Source organism: Ailuropoda melanoleuca, chromosome 18 (assembly GCF_002007445.2).
Source record: "Ailuropoda melanoleuca isolate Jingjing chromosome 18, ASM200744v2, whole genome shotgun sequence".
Lineage (NCBI taxonomy): Eukaryota > Metazoa > Chordata > Mammalia > Carnivora > Ursidae > Ailuropoda > Ailuropoda melanoleuca.
The window spans coordinates 17725364-17741583 of record NC_048235.1 but is presented as its reverse complement, the minus strand read 5'-3'; the positions used below and the strand labels follow the sequence as shown (position 1 = coordinate 17741583).

The 16220-nt window shown below is 37.6% G+C and overlaps 1 pseudogene; it reads left to right on the top strand.

Moving 5' to 3' along the window:
• The first annotated feature begins 4193 nt into the window (after positions 1-4193).
• The window catches only part of LOC100479678, a 24142-nt pseudogene continuing 12115 nt past the window's right edge, over positions 4194-16220 (top strand).

Here is a 16220-nt window from a genome sequence, read left to right as displayed (position 1 = left end):
GAGCAAGGCTGAGAGCTGGAAGTGAGTTTGTCATGTGTGTGCAGGTGTAGGATAAAGAGGAGAAGATGGACTCAGTAAGGAACATCCACAGGTTGGAACAGAATTTCTGTGGAGAGTATTAGAAACAACTTTGAGGCACTGATGGATAGTACCATCAAGGTAATCAAGGAGGAATTTCAATGAGATATGGTAGCAGTGGGGAACCACTGAAGTAGGAATGTGAGGTAAAGGTAGTGCTGTAGGAAATTAATCTCGCTGTGATGCACGAATTATCATCAAAATTGTAAAACAATAGAATTTGACAATATAAATGCTTCTAAATCAGCCATTCTTTTTCTCTAATCTAAATTGATGGACATACTTGTATAAGTTAGTGGTCAAGAGAGAGATGACTTCTCTTTCTAAAAGAGAAGAAAAAATTATTGCTAAAAGATACAATAAAGTCAGAAGAGGAACCTTGAAACAATGTGGAACTTATTTCTTGAGCATATTCCAAGTAGATTCTTATCACTTCGCTATTCCTAATTTTAGTAATGAACAAGGGGGTAATAAATGACAATCATTAACATGTAATGAATAGACTTATGTGGAACGTGGGGAAACTGCAGTCTGAAGCAAGAGATGCTTATTCTAACAGGGTGATATTGAAAGTTCAGGGGAAAAGTTCCTTCGATATGAAGATATTCTTACCAGGAATAGCTCCTACTGTCTGGAGCACAGCATTGTTTACAAAGGGGTGTGTTATAAACAGGAAGTGTTAGAGAATGATACTACCAAATTAGCTGCTTGACATGACCTGTGTGTATGATGCTCAGAATGTGCAAAGCAGCCCCAACTATGGGCTTAGGCACTGAAATGGGCCTCTAGCTGGACTGCGCTTGAGTCAGCCGGCAGGGACTTTAGTGGAAAGACAGGTGTTTGGTTGGCAAGGGTTTATTAGTTTAGCCTTTTCACCTCATTTGTAAATGTGGGGAAAAAATCATCTTTTAAGGCATATTTGGGGATTATTTGCTCTTTAAGGTGGATTCAAACATTCTATCCCAGGTGTAGTTTTCTCTCTGCTCCCTTGACTGCCCCTCCTCCGTGTTCTTGTAGATTTTATATCTACCTTATTTATACTAATCCTATTGTATTTTTACCATATCCCATTTAATTTAATTTAATTAATTTAACTTTTTGGAGGGAGGGGACAGGCAGAGAGAGAGAGAGAATCCTCAAGCAGACTCCCCGCTGAGTGTGGAGCCCCACATGGGGCTCAATCTGATCATGACCTGAGCCAAAACCAAAAGTCAGACACTTAACTCACTGAGCCACCCAGGTGCCCCAACCAGATCCCATTTTATTTTATTTTTATTTATTTATTTATTTATTTATTTATTTATTTATTTTTAAAAGATTTTATTTATTTAGTTAACACAGAGACAGCCAGCGAGAGAGGGAATACAAGCAGGGGGAGTGGGAGAGGAAGAAGCAGGCTCATAGTGGAGGAGCCTGATGTGGGGCTCGATCCCATAACACCAGGATCACGCCCTGAGCCGAAGGCAGACGCTTAACCGCTGTGCCACCCAGGCGCCCCCCAGATCCCATTTTAATGGCTATTATGTCTCTCTCCTTCCACTAGACTGATTTTCTTGGAATGCGGATCTACATTCCCTTATCATTATTTTTGTATTCTCAGAACAATTACCCTGGGAAGAGACAAAAATGAGCACTTTGCTGAGGACAGGATGATGTGGTGGCCAGAATGTAAGCTTTGGGCTCAGATTTATGTTTCCATGTCAACTTAGACAAGAGTTGAGAATTAGGCAAATAACATTTTGAGCCTTGTTTTCACCTCCGAAAAAGGAGGATAATGACACATACTACACACAGTTGAAAAAGGATTAGAAAAGATAATGTGTGTCACTGCAAAGACTGGGGCCACAATCATGATCTCTGATTTTTTCTGAGCCCTCAGTGTGGCCCAGAAATCCTGTTTCCCTAATAGCATCTCTTTTTCCGTTCACTACAGCCTACTGGTTATTTATATCTTCACCTGCCCACTGGTTATTTACAGCTAGGTGACATATATACATGTAAAACTCATGTGTCTAAGGTTGAACTCATTATTAACTTGTTCTGCTTCTTGTGTCCTCTGCCTCAGTAAATGTCCATCCACTCTATGGTCTGGGAATTTGTTCATGATTTCTTCCTTCTCTTTGCTCTCCACACCTAATTAACCACTAAGCCTTGTCAATTCATCCTATCCCCTCCTTACCCATTTCCACTACCCCAGCCCATACTGTCAACATTCTTGCCTTGCTCTCCTTGATAATCTACAAATGGTTATCCTGCCTCCACAGTTGTGTCCACTTCTAATCAATTCATATTTACAACACACAAATATGAAGACTTTCAGACCATCTATGTTTGGGCTGTGTGCATCTACATGACCTTGTGTTTTCTTATCACAGCACCTATCATGATGTATTAGGACACACATTTGTTTGTAATCCTTCTTACTCTGTGAACTCTCTGATGGAGGGGAATCATGTTTGCCTTGATAGCACTGTATTACAAGCACAGTAAATGGTAGGGATGCCATAAACATTTATTGAAGGAATCAAGAAACAAGGCAATCAGCCCAGCTACTAGGACACGGTAACTCTTCTCCTTTTCACAGTCTTCTTTATTTTTACTCCTTTTACTTTTATTCTCCTACTTATTATGGCTATTGGTTATAACTGCCATCATCATCATCATCACCATCATAATTATAATCATCAATCATCACCTAATATCACCTCTTCAATAGCCTGGGCCTGCTAGTGACAGCTGGCTGGCAGGCTAGCAGAAAAGGCGGCAGGGGCAGTGGGGAAAGCTATTCAGAAGACTTTAAGGCAAAGAGGGACATTCAGGACTCTCCTCAGGCCCCACATTCTTTTATTTTTTTTGGAGGTTTCTTTTGGAGGAGAATACTCTTCTCATACTGATCTCCATGTAGCATCAGCCTGACTGCTCTCAGTGGAAACAGAAATGTGGATCACGTCTTCAGTGGCCTAACCACTGGGCTCCATCTAGGCTGCCCTCACGGCCAGGATTTTGAATTAATTAGATGAGCTTCATTCTTCATTTCTTGTACATCAGTTCTCTCTCTCTTTTTTTCTCTTCCAGTGTCTTCTTGCTCTCTTTGTCCACAGGGACCCAGTACTCTCATGCCTGGAAATGTTTAAGTCTATTCCCTTAGATATAGAGATTAAAGGAAGAAAGATTAGGCAACTTGCTGGAAGTCACATACAACTAGCCATTTGTACAATGTAGGCTAGAATTTGGGTTTTCCGAATTCCAGACTAGTCTTTTCTACCATATTTATTTGCCCAATGAAGATTCACTGACTGAAATGCATAAATGAGTTTGGAAAGTAACAGCATGAGACTGTGTGTGTGAGTATGAGTATGAGTGTGAGCAAGTATGTGTATGTGTTTTGCAGGTAAGCAAGTGTCTTTTGTTGCATATTACCTTCTTCTTGCCCTCTGTCACCATCATCACTCTTCATATTCTCTTCCATTTTCCTCTTATCTTCCCCTTCAGTTGCTCCAATCTCTGCCTATATTCTTCTATCTCCATAAATTGCACCCTTTCTAATGCCCTCTTCGCTCTTCCCCAAATTCTTATCTCCTTCATCTTTTGCCATCTTATTTCTCCTTCTCCTGACTCTGATAGCTCCAGATGTTCAATGTGTCCCTAAAAAATAAAAAATGCTAGATCTTTAAAGGACATTAAAGATATGTAATTTTGATTAATTTATACTATAGCCAGTTTTGTAAGGACTATTTGATGGCCAATGAGCCTTTGAAAACTCTTAAAGGGTTTTTTTTTTTTTTCTGAAATGGTAACATCACATTTTTTGAATAAAACTATCCCAAACACTTGAAGATAAAATTTTTCTTGGGAATTCTATTTCTTTGCTCATAAAAAGATATGCATGCCTATCTTTGTGTTATGGAAGCTACTGAAATTAGTCCTCTGAAAACTGTGAAACAGGAGAAAATTCTATAGTATGTATCTATGTCCTATCCTTGAGGGACAGTGGCAGGTTTGGGAGGTCCAATGTTTGAACGTATATTAAATTAAGTAGACTGTTGTCAAGGTAGAGTCTGTTAATGGCAGGAATCTGGAAAGGCAAGATTGCTGGTTGGAGGGAAACTTAAGACATGGCCCAAGGGCTTGGGACCTTTGCCAACCAATGGGCAGAGATTAGGCTGTGCGGCTGTGAGCCAGGCTCTAGCACCGAGGTCCAAGGTCAGCTACGAGTAAGGCTTCTTTCTCTGCTGGCATATTGGAGCCCTTGCTGCAGCATTAACATGGACAGTTCATGTCTTCCTCCATCCCTCATGGTAGAGCCTCCTAAAGGGCCAGGCTTATAAAAGCAGAATCTGAACATGAGGGAAAATATCTGAGTCCTTGTTTATGGTGGATCGCTTATTGTCAATGGTGGATGGGTATACCTCTAAGGAGATTAGTGCTCCAAGTCCTCATGTTCTCTTTTAGTAATCTATCCATCCCGATCATGTAAGATTGATGTTCTCTTTTAGCAATCCATCTTCTTCTGTGGTCCAGGACTTTCTGGGACCCAGGAGGAAGGACAGTGACAGGAAGCCCTTACTTCTCCCTCTATCTAGGTTCCTTCTTGGCAGGAGATTAAGGTACTGGGCTTAATGAGTTGTCAGAACATCTGAATTAGAGGACACCTGGTTATGGGTAAATATCCTAGGTCTGCCTCATACATCTCCTGGTCTGGATAGTCGACTGCAGGTTTTTCTATGATTTCCATTTATACAGTATAGAGATTAAGATCACAAGTTTTGGAGGCCAGATTGCTCTGCCACTTTCTGTCATCTGGGACACATCATTTCAGCCCTCTGTTTCTTAGTTTCTTCAACTTTAAAATTGGGATAATAATAGTAGAAGTAAGTGTATGTTAGTATTAGCTATTATATTTGCTGTGTTGATAGCTGCGGGTGTAGTTCTATATCCAGGTTGGCATAGGGAAGATAGTCTTTGTGGAGCATTGAATACATTTTGAGACTGTTGGGAAAATAATGTTTTCAGGTCTATGTGGTAAATTAGGTAGATTAGATGAATGACCTAATCTGTGGTAGATTAAGGTTGAGCACACATTCGTCCTTTCACTGCACTGTCCTGTACTTCAGAGGCTGCAGAGTCCAAAACTACATTTCTCAGGCATCTTTCTGCCCAGGGATCTTGATGCAAATTGGCTTTGCTGATTGGATTTTCTCATGTAAATTTGGAAGGCAGAAATGAGAAAGAGATAATCACCCTGCTTGCAAGCCCTGTGGTGGAGAGAGGGTTTTTCTGTAGCCTTGTTTGAGTCTGATCACTAGCTCCAATGGGTATTGAATGGCACTTGCTTCCTCAGTCCCTAACTTTCCTGATTGGGCTGCTGCCAGTGGATGGTCAACTCTGCAGGGGTTGAACTCAGTCCTCATGTTCATGCCCAGTTTGCTATATCACATTCTCTCTGCTGTTTGGTTGTGGTTTGTGCTTTTTACAACTGAGCCTTACTTTTAGTCAAGAGAATTGTAAAGGAAAGAACAATCTTGTTTGATTTTCCAATGCTGGAAGAGCACAGTGTTTAATTATATGGTCTTATTTGATGCCCTACCTGCAAATAGTTTCCTAGGAGTCTTCACTGATCAGCCTGAGCTATGAGGACTTTCTTAGCCCTTGTGAGATAGGTTTACATATTTTCCTATATTTATTCATATGTTTATCAAATTGACTATGAAAGAGATCAGACTAGAAATCAGGGTATTGATAAGACCTATAATTATGTGAAGGGTCTTGGGTGTCATGTAATAAGTCCTCTTTTAGAAATCCATCTAATAAGCCCTTTCCTTAACATGGGAACATTAAGGTCTAATTGTTCTGCTGAAACAATATAGTCTGTCTAATGTTTTACAGTTCCCATATTCAGTGAATTGAATGAATTTATCGTGTGGTAATGCAGGACTTACTTATGTTATGACCATGTTTTTGTTTTCATAATTTGATAAGATATAACCTTAGATCTTGAGTGGGGAAAGAGACTCTACCAGAAGGGTTAAATGAATTGATGCTCATGGTTGAAAATCTGGCAGAGGATTAAAATACTAGATAAAATTTGAAAAGCAACTCTTGCTGTGTGGTTCCTATATAATAGAATAAGGTGGGCACAGCTGTGCTGATTCCTTGCAGGGTTGAGTAAGATTATCTGCACTGACTCTGAGGAGGGTTCTCTCTCCATAGCATATGTCAGTGGTAGTTTAGAGTAGTTCAAATATACAAGCTAAACAATTAGCATATGTCTCTGTATTTTCAAAAATATAGGCTCAGCGGAAGTGCTTATGTAAAATATGCCCCACCCCCCATGCTAAAAACTAACTACTGGTCCAAGAGAAGGGAGAGATTTGAAGGTAGAGAAATGTTGTATGAGAACATCTTCACATATTAAGGTCCAGCGTCCTGTGGGTAACCTTGTTGAAAGTATCCACAAGTGAGCGGAAGGATTAGGTGGCCGAGAATTTTAGTCATACATACTGAGTTTGTGTGGCAATTGCCAGGACACAGCTTAACTGAATCTATTTCTGTTTTGTTTAGTTCTTTTGTTTTGTTTTTTAGATTCCTCATATAAGTGAAATCTTCTGGTATTTATCTTTCTGTACCTGACTTATTTCACTTAGCATGGTACCTGCTAGGTCCATCCACGCTGTTGTGAATAGCAAGATTTTATTCTTTATATGGCTGAGTATTATTCCATTGTGTATATATATATACATATATATTGTGTATACACACACACACACCACATCTTCTTTATCCATTCATCTACCAGTGGACACTTATGTTGCTTCTATATCTTGGATATTATAAATAATGCTGTGATAAATGCAGAGGTGCATATATCTTTTTGAATTAGTGCTTTCATTTTTGGGAGTAGCTACTCAGAAATGGAATTGCTGGATTGTATGGTACTTCTATTTTAGAATTTTGAGGAATCTCCACAGGCTTTCTATGGTGGTGCACAAATTTACATTCCCACCAACAGTGCATGAAGCTTCCCTTTTCTCTGTATCCTCACCAAAACTTGTTATTCCTTTTTTATTTTAGCTGTTCTGGTGGTGTGGGGTAGTAGTATCCCATTGTAGTTTTGATTTAGATTTCCCTGAAGCTAAGTGATGTTGAGCATCATGTACCTGTTGGCCATCTTTATGTCTTTTGGGGGAAAATATCTATTCTGTTCATCTGCCCACGTTTTAAATAGGTTGTTTGTTTTGTTTTGTTTTGATATTGAGTTGTATGATTTCTTTATATATATTGGATAGTAACCCCTTATCAGATATACTATTTGCAATTATCTTCTCTTCAGTATGAGGTTGCATTTTTGTTTTTTTGATGACTTACTTCACTGTGCAAAAGTTTTTTAGTTTTATGTAGTCCAATGTGTTTATTTTTGCTTTTGTTTCCTTTGTCTGAGGAGACGTATCCAAAAAAATAACACTTAATATCAGAGAGATTATTGCTTATGTTTTCTTATAGGAATTTTATGGTTTCAGGTTTTACATTTAGGTCTTTAACGCATTTTAGGTTTATTTTTGTGTTTACTGTGAGAAATTGGTCCAGTTTCATTATTTTCCATGTAGCTATTCAGTTTTCCAAGCACTTGAAGAAATTTCTTTCCATTGTATTTCTTGTCTGCTTTATTGTAGATTAATTTCCTAAATAAATGTGGGTTTATTTCCAAGCTATCTTTCTGTTCCACTGACCTATGTATATGTTTTTGTGCCAGTACCATACTGTTTTGATTACTATAGCTTTGTTGTATACTTTGAAATCTCGGATTGTAATGCCTCCAGCTTTGTTCTTTCTCAAGACTGCTTTGGCTATTCAAGGTCTTTTGTGGTTCCATAAACATCTTAGGATTATTTATTGTAGTTCTATGACAAATGTCATTGGTATTCTGATAGGGATTGCATTGAATCTGTAGGTTGCTTTGGGTAGTATGGACTTTTTAACACCATTACTTCTAATCCATTATTTTCATAGATCTTTCCATTTATTTGTGCTCTCTCCAATTTCTTTCATCCATGTCTTCTAGTTATCAGAGTACAGGTCTTTCACCAGCTTGGTTATATTTATTCTTAAGTATTTTGTTCTTTTTGGTACAATTGTATATGGGATTGTTTTCTTAAATTCGCTTTCTGATAGCTCATTATTAGTGAAACACAATGGATTTCTGTATATTGATTTTTTTATCTTGCAATTTTACTGAGTTCATTTATTAGGTCTAATAGTTTTTTGGTGGAGTCTTTAGGGCTTCCTATATACAGTATCACGTAACCTGCAAATACTGACAGCTTTACTTCTCCCTTATCAATTTGGATGTATTTTATTTCTTTTTCTCGCCTATTGCGGAAGCTAGGACTTCCAATGCTTTGTTGAATTAAAGTGGTGAGAGTGGGCATCTTTGTCTTGCTCCTAATCTTAGAGAAAAAGTTTTCAGCTTTTCACAATTGAGCATGATGTTAGCTTTGTGTTGGTTATATATGGCCTTTTTTATGTTGAGGCATATTCCCATTCATGTTGAGAATTCTTGAATGGATTTTGAATCTTGTCAAATACTTTTTTCTGAACCTGTTGAGATGATTATATGATTTTTATCCTTTGTTTTGTTAAAGTGGTGTATCATGTTGATTGATATGCCCATGTTAAACTATCCTTGCATCCCTGGAATGAATGTCACTTGGTCATAGCATATGATCCCTTTAATGTATTGTGAATTTGGTTTGATGACCTTTTTTTGAGGATTTTTGCATCTATGTTCATCAGTGATAATGGCCTTTAATTTTTTTTTTCTTTCTTTCTTTCTTTCTTTCTTTCTTTCTTTCTTTCTTTCTTTCTTTCTTTCTTTTCTTTTCTTTTCTTTTCTTTTCTTTTCTTTTTTTTTTTGGTAGTATCATTGTCGAGTTTTGTTATCAGGGTAACACTGGCCCTGCAAAGTGAGTTTGGAAGTATTCCTTCCTTTTCAATTTTCTGGGAATAATTTGAGAGGGATAGATATTAACTCTTTAAATCCCTGGTAGATTTCACCTGTCCAGCTATCTGGACCTTGACTTGTATTTGTTGGGAGTTTTTTGATTACTGATTCAATTTCATTGCTAGTAATCGGTTTATTAAGATTTTCTATGTCTTCATGATTCAGTCTTAGAAAATCATATGTTTCTTAGGAAATCATATATTTCTTCCAGGTTGTCCAATTTGGTGGTATGCACTTGTTCATAGTATTATATTATGATCCTTTGTGTTTCTGTAGTATTGTTTGCAATTTTTCTTTTATATCTGATTTTATTTGTTTGGGTTTTCTCTCTTTTTCTTAATGAGTATAGCTGGAGGTTTGTCATTATTATTATTTTTTTAATCTTTCCCAAGAACCAGCTCTTAGTTTCATTGATGTTTTTTACTTTTTGGTTTCTATTTTATTTCATTTTTTCACTCTGATCTTTATACTTTCTTCCTTCTACTAACTTTGGTCTTTTCTTGCTTTTCTAGTTCCTTTAAGTGTAAAGTTAAATTGTTTATTTGGGAATTTTCTTATTCTGAGGTAGGCCTATATCATTATAAATTTCCCTCTTTGAACTGTTCTTGCTGCATCTCAACAATTTTGGAACATTCTGTTTCCATTTTCACTCATCTCAATGTATTTTTTAATTTTTTCTTTGATATCGTCATTGACTCATTGGTTATTTATTTTTTTATTTATTTTGATCTTTATTTTTAAAATTTATTTATTTTTTATTATTAACGTATAATGTATCACTTGTTTCACGGGTACAGGTCTGTGATTCATCAGTCTTATACAATACACAGCACTCAATATATCACATGCCCTCCCCAATGTCCATCACCCAGCCACTCCATCCCTCCACCCCCCTCCCCTCCAGCAACCCTCAGTTTATTTCCTGAGATTAACAGTCTCTTATGATTTGCCTTCCTCTCTGGTTTATCCTGTTTCATTTTTTCTTTTCTTCCCCTATGACCCTCTGCCTTGTTTCTTAAATTTCACATATCAGTGAGGTCATATAATTGTCTTTCTCTGATTGACTTATTTCAGTTAGCATAATACCCTCTAGTTCTATCTATGTCTTTGCAAATGGTAAGATTTCATTTTTTGACAGCTGAGTAATATTCCATTGTATATATATACACACCACATCTTCTTTATCCATTCATCTGTTGATGGACATATGGGATTTTTCCATAGTTTGGTTACTGTGGACATTGCTGCTATAAACATTGGGGTGCAGGTGCTCCTTCGGATCACTACATTTGTATCTTTGTGACCCATTGGTTATTTAGTTATGTGTTGTTTAGTTTCCATGTGTTTATGTTTTTTCCAGGTTTTTTCTTGTAATTGACTTTTTACTTTTTACTTTCATGTTGTTGTGGTTGGAAAAGGTGCTTGATATGATTTTTTCTTGTAATTACTTTTTACTTTCATATTGTTGTGGTTGGAAAAAGTGCTTGATATGATTTCAATCTGCTCTAATTTATTGAGAGCTGTTTCGTGGCCTAACATGTGATGTATCCTGGAGGATGTTTCTTGTGTGCTCAAAAAGAATGTATTCTGTGGTTTTTAGATGGGATGTTCTGTATGTTTCTCTTAAGTCCATCAGTCTAATGTATTGTTTAAGGCCAATGTTTCCTTATTGATTTTCTCTTTGGATGATCTATCCCTTGATGTAAGTCAAGTATGAAAGTCCTTTAGTATTACTGTATTGCACTCTATTTCTTGCTTTATTTTTGTTATTATTTGCTTTATATATTTAGGTGCTGCCATGTTGTGTGCATAAATGTTAAAATTGTCTTCCAGTTCACTAATTTCTGCTTCTATTGCATCTATTCTGTTCTTGAACCCCTCTAGGGTATGATTCAGTTCCATTATAATTTCTGTTTGCTACTTTCTTATATTTTCTATCTCTATGTTGAAGTTCTTCCTGTGTTCATCTATTTTTCTTAAAAAATCAGTGAGCATCTTTATGACCATTACTTTCAAATCTTTATCAGGCAGGTTGCTTATCTCATTTCATTAAGTTCTTTTTCTGGGGATTTGCCTTGTTCTTTGGTTTGTAACATATTCCTCTGTCTCCTCATTTTGCTTTTCTCTCTGTGTTTGTCTGTATGCATTAGGTGAAACAACTACCTCCCTCAGTTCTGAAGTAGTAGTCTTGCATAGAAACTGTTTTATATGGCCCAGAAGCGCAGTCTTCATGGCCACCAGAGCCAGGCATCCTATGGGAGTCCTTCAGGTGGGCTCATGTGCCCACTGGGTTGTGATAGGGCTGCAGCTACTACACCAGGTAGATGGTGCTTGGAGCACTTATCTGTTCTAGTTGTAGCTTGGATGCTAGGCAGGGATGACATTGTGCAGAGCGCTCAGCCAGCCCAGTTATGGTATGGGGTATGCAGAGCATGACTTCTAGTACTAGCAGGCTAGAGGGAAGGCTCCAAAAGTGACACTCATTTGTTCTGTCACCAACAAGTTAGGATGAGAGGCAAAAATGGTGTCTACCAGTGCTTTTGTCCCTATATAAAGATTTATTTATTTAAATTTAGAGAGAGAGAGAGAGCATGAGACAGGGGGAGGAGCAGAGGGAGAGGGAGAGAATCTCAAACAGATTCTGCGCTAAGCATGGGGCCTGATGCAGGGTTCAGTCTCATGACCCTGAGATCATGACCTGAGCAGAAACTAAGAGTTGGACACTTAACTGACTGAGCCACCCAGATGCCCCTGCTTTTATCCCTGTATAAAATCCCTACAGCTTCATGTCCTTTTGGCAGCCACTTTAAAATGACTTAGTGGGTCTCCTTTTATTATGATCTAGGTACTTTTCAATCTGTTTCCTTTGCACTGTGTCTCAGGGTGAGTGAGTTTGTGAGTGAGCCCTTTAAGTGTGGGGTCTTTAATCCCTGTGATTCTCTTGGTCTTAATCCTGTTGATTTTTAAAACCAGACATGTTGGGGGCTTGTCTTTTCAGTGCTGGCCACCAAGGTGAGGTGCCTTATTGGAGCATAATCTCTTACTCCTCAAGGATGAGTTCTGTATTTTCAGATCCCTCCTAATTGCTGGGTCACCACACCACATCTGGAGTAGAGTCCTGGGCAAGGCTGTGTCTCTGCCTCTCCCACCCTTCTTGATAAGTCTCTTTTGTCTTTTGTTGGTGGGGGGGGCTGTTCACCTGGTTCTTATGTCCTTTTCAGAGTAGAATTATTGTATGTACTTATAAATTTGTTGTGTCTGTGGGAGGAGGTGAGTTCAAGGTCTATCTTTGATGCCATCTTGAACCCCTTACTATCTCATTTGTATTTTTGATCTTCTCAAAAGATTATACTTCTATTTTCCTTTTTGAGTGGTAATCTAGACATCTCTTTTTAGATAGGCTTCTAAACATTCCTTCCCCTTCACCCTACTTTGGAGGTATATGGTTCCCCAGACATCTAAGGATATTGCAGTTTTAATCAAATTGTTTATTGGCTTTTTACTACTGACTGAGGAGTTGTCTTTCTTTGGCCCGCCAATCAATTACCACATGTCTTTCTGCTTTCCAGCTCTGGTTTCCTTTCCATCCTTGTAGGTCTTGGCCCTGAAAAGTTCCTGTCATGATGTTTTAGTGGAATTTTGCAAGAGAATGAAATTAGATGTGTGGAATCTCAGTTTCTTTCTTAAGGCAGTTTCCTAGTCCTGAAAGGAGTGGTACATCTCCCACTCAGAAAGCCTCCCTTCTATCCTGGGAATGTGGGGTTCATCAGGGAATTTGGCTGCCTATGGGCAAGTTTAAAATCAGATTTTTGTTTATAGCTGTATTGTTCTCTGAGACTCAGTCTGCCTTCTGGGGACAAGACAAAGACCCCTTTCCTGAATCTTGGCACCGTCTTCTCTCTCTCTCTCTTTTCAGTATTCCACCCTTTATTCCGTGACCGTGTGCAACCCCAGTTAGTTCCCTATGTCAGATAACCTGAGTTGAGCACATGCCTCTCTGAGGTCCCCAGAACTTATTTTCTGGAGGGCCTCACTGGGAACTCCCAGAAATTTTCCTATGCCACTATCATATTTGGCATTCTTTTATTGCCCCTCCAGATGATGGGTTACCTACTTTGGTAGGTATTTTTCAAAGACTAATAATAATGTTGTAATGCATTATACCTTAAAACCTTTTTGCTTTCAAGCACTAGTTCTTACACCTATAGTTCAAGGAGTAATAAAGGTGGCATATTCAGGCAGTATTTTTGACTGAGGTTTTCTTCTTTGGGATCTGTTTATATAAAGCCACCCTAGGAGAACATTTTTGTGTCTTTGTTCTCATTTGGGAGCTAAACTAGCTAATTCTATTGGGGGTAAAGTAAGGTAAGAGTACAGAGTTTTTGTGTTCCTAAGAGAAGATGCTGCTTTGACAATTTGATTCTGCAGGGTTTCAATGTCCTGATATTCCAATCTGGCGGAAATCAACTGGATTTCATGGAATTTGAAGTCAGTTGAAAGACAATCTGTTTGAATCATTTCATGAATTCAAAGCATTCAGAGAAAAAAATGTTTGCTCAGCTACAGTGATTGAGAAATTGAATGAAGCTGGAGTAATATGTCATGCTTGGTTATGTGCTGTTCTGATGCCAGCTCAGAGTAAAAGCTGAACTTTGTTTTTGAAAGCCACCGTGGAAAGTGGAAACATTGATTGTGGATTGCTGAGTGGTGGAGTATTATTTTTTTATTCAGAAATAGAAGCATCCTTGCTTTAGTGCCTGGGGGGGGGGGTAGCATCAATCCTTACTATTGCAATAGAGCCCAGTTGCTTTCTTCTTTTAATTTTGAAAGAGTAAATATTTAAATAGGTAATACAGAAAAGTTATTGCCAGTTTTCCTCCATGGGCCATGGCTAGGAGTCAAAAGAGAGTCAGGCAGAATTTGCACACGGAGAAAAAAATATTATAGAAATTATATGTAATCCTTTTAAAGCCAAGACATTGGAATTCTTGATTTGCAATTGGCCTAATTGAGGAAACTTTCTCTGAAAAGCCATTTTAAGAGAAAAAAAATTATGAATTTTCTTAAGCCCTGTGATTAGAGTGTAATATGTATTTATGTTCCCCCCAGGTGTCACATAATAAAAATGGTTAAAACCTTTAGTCCTTTTAGTAGTTCACAGTTTTATTGCCAAAGTTATTTTGTAGATTTTATGCTTAAAGCAAGGTCAGTGTATTGCACTGTATAAATTATTCTAAGTAATTGCTCAGTTATTTTATAGCTTAGTCACAGGATTTTTTCGTTATTAAACGTAGCCTTTCCTTTAAAGTTAGGATGAGAAGGGCAATATAAATGACAGGGCAGCTTGCCATTGGGGGTTTTAGCTTTACCTGTGATAAGGGTTTAATAACAATCTGGCCCAGACACCAGTTCCCTCTCAATTACCTTTCCACATGGGCATTAGTTCACACTGTTTATTAAAAACTCCCCTTGTAGTTTTTAAATGGAGTGTTTCAGATTAATGGCCCCCATAGAGTTTAACTTCATTGCACTTCATTAAAACTAGATTGTACAAAAGGTTACTTCAATTAAATCCAGAACGTGGCCTTAAATCTGTATAGATTTTTTCAGAAAATGTGATAAAATTGCTCTGCCAATCCTTTGAGATTAACAAGGCAACATCCCTTTCAGTAACTGAAGTGCAAAAACTTGTGAGCCTGTTCTGAATTTTCATATTGCTATACATTTGGATTTTACAAAATTAGAAGCCAATCCTTGGAAAGAGTCTGGAGTTATAAACGGATCAAGTTACTGGAGAACAGACCCACCACGTGGGACTGGAGTTTGTGAAACCTTTAGTAACTCTTGAATAGATGCTATAAGTCTGGTACTTTAGAAAAGAATATTTCTGTTTCCCATGTAATAAAAATATTTTTCTAAATAGTTTTTTTTGTGTCTTCCAGCACAAAAAGTGATATAAAATTTTCTGAGAGGTTTTCTTCCTTGGCTACTCAAACTGTAAAGCATGGCTTGTGGCAGTTCCTAACCATTGTTTCCTCTGAAAATTCATGGTAATTGGAAGCATTAATTACCCATCCTACACCCTGAGAATGTAGCCTCACTATCTTGAGGCAATGAGTGAACTGATGCACATTAACACCATAAGTCAGTAATTCAATTTTATCTTTTTGTGGGTTTCAAGTGACTCAGTAAAACCAGCCCAAATCCATTTTCTCTTCTGTTTGGATAGATGAGATGTCCAAGTAGTACATTCTCCCAACCAATGGTATCTTGATTATAATTTTCAGAACTCTCATATTTTAACTAATTTTAAAAACGCTGTTGATTTTTATTCTTAAAAGAAGTTAAGTTGAAAATTGCTAAGTGATACTATTATTCTTTGTCTATGTCAGAGCTGCAACATTTCTTCCTATTTCTGAATTTGTATTTTTGTTGTTCTGCTTTTTAGCTGGTATCTTTTGCTCTTTGTCTAGATTTTGTGTACTTTCTATGAGTGAAAGTGGCACTTAAAAAGGATGCAAAATAATCTAAGCATTTATTCAAATATCTCACATATATACCTGACAATATTCACAGCACACTTGTGCACAAAGTTATCCTAAGTAAAGGGAGAAGAGATGGTATTATCTGAGGAAAACAACACAAAAACCCTTCCACTGGATACTCTCACATGTAAGTAACTTCTTTGGGTGAAGACAATGAAGCACTGAGTTTAAATATGATATTGTATGAAGGATGGCTGAGCCATTAAATGATTGCCATCCGTTAACAACTTAGTTCATTAAACTAGCATGCTACCTATTTGGACCCTCAGGGAATAATCAGAGAATGCATATTTTATATTTTTATTTAAAGAAATTGGCAAGTTGAGAACATGTGGTCCTAGAGAAAGAGAAGCCCCACCTTGGAGTCACAGGGGGATAAGGATTTCTAGGGAACCAGAAGAGAGCATGAGGACCCTGGATACCAGGTATTTGAAGTGCTAAAGTAATGGATAGGAATTTGAAGTGGGCTCAAAGCAAACCTTTCTTATTTTAGAATTTGGTTTTGGGCCATCCACACATACTATAGTTTGGCTGTTCTCTTTTTTTTTTTTTTTTTTTTTTTTTTTAAAATTTTTTTTTTTTTTTGTGAAAAGGAGACG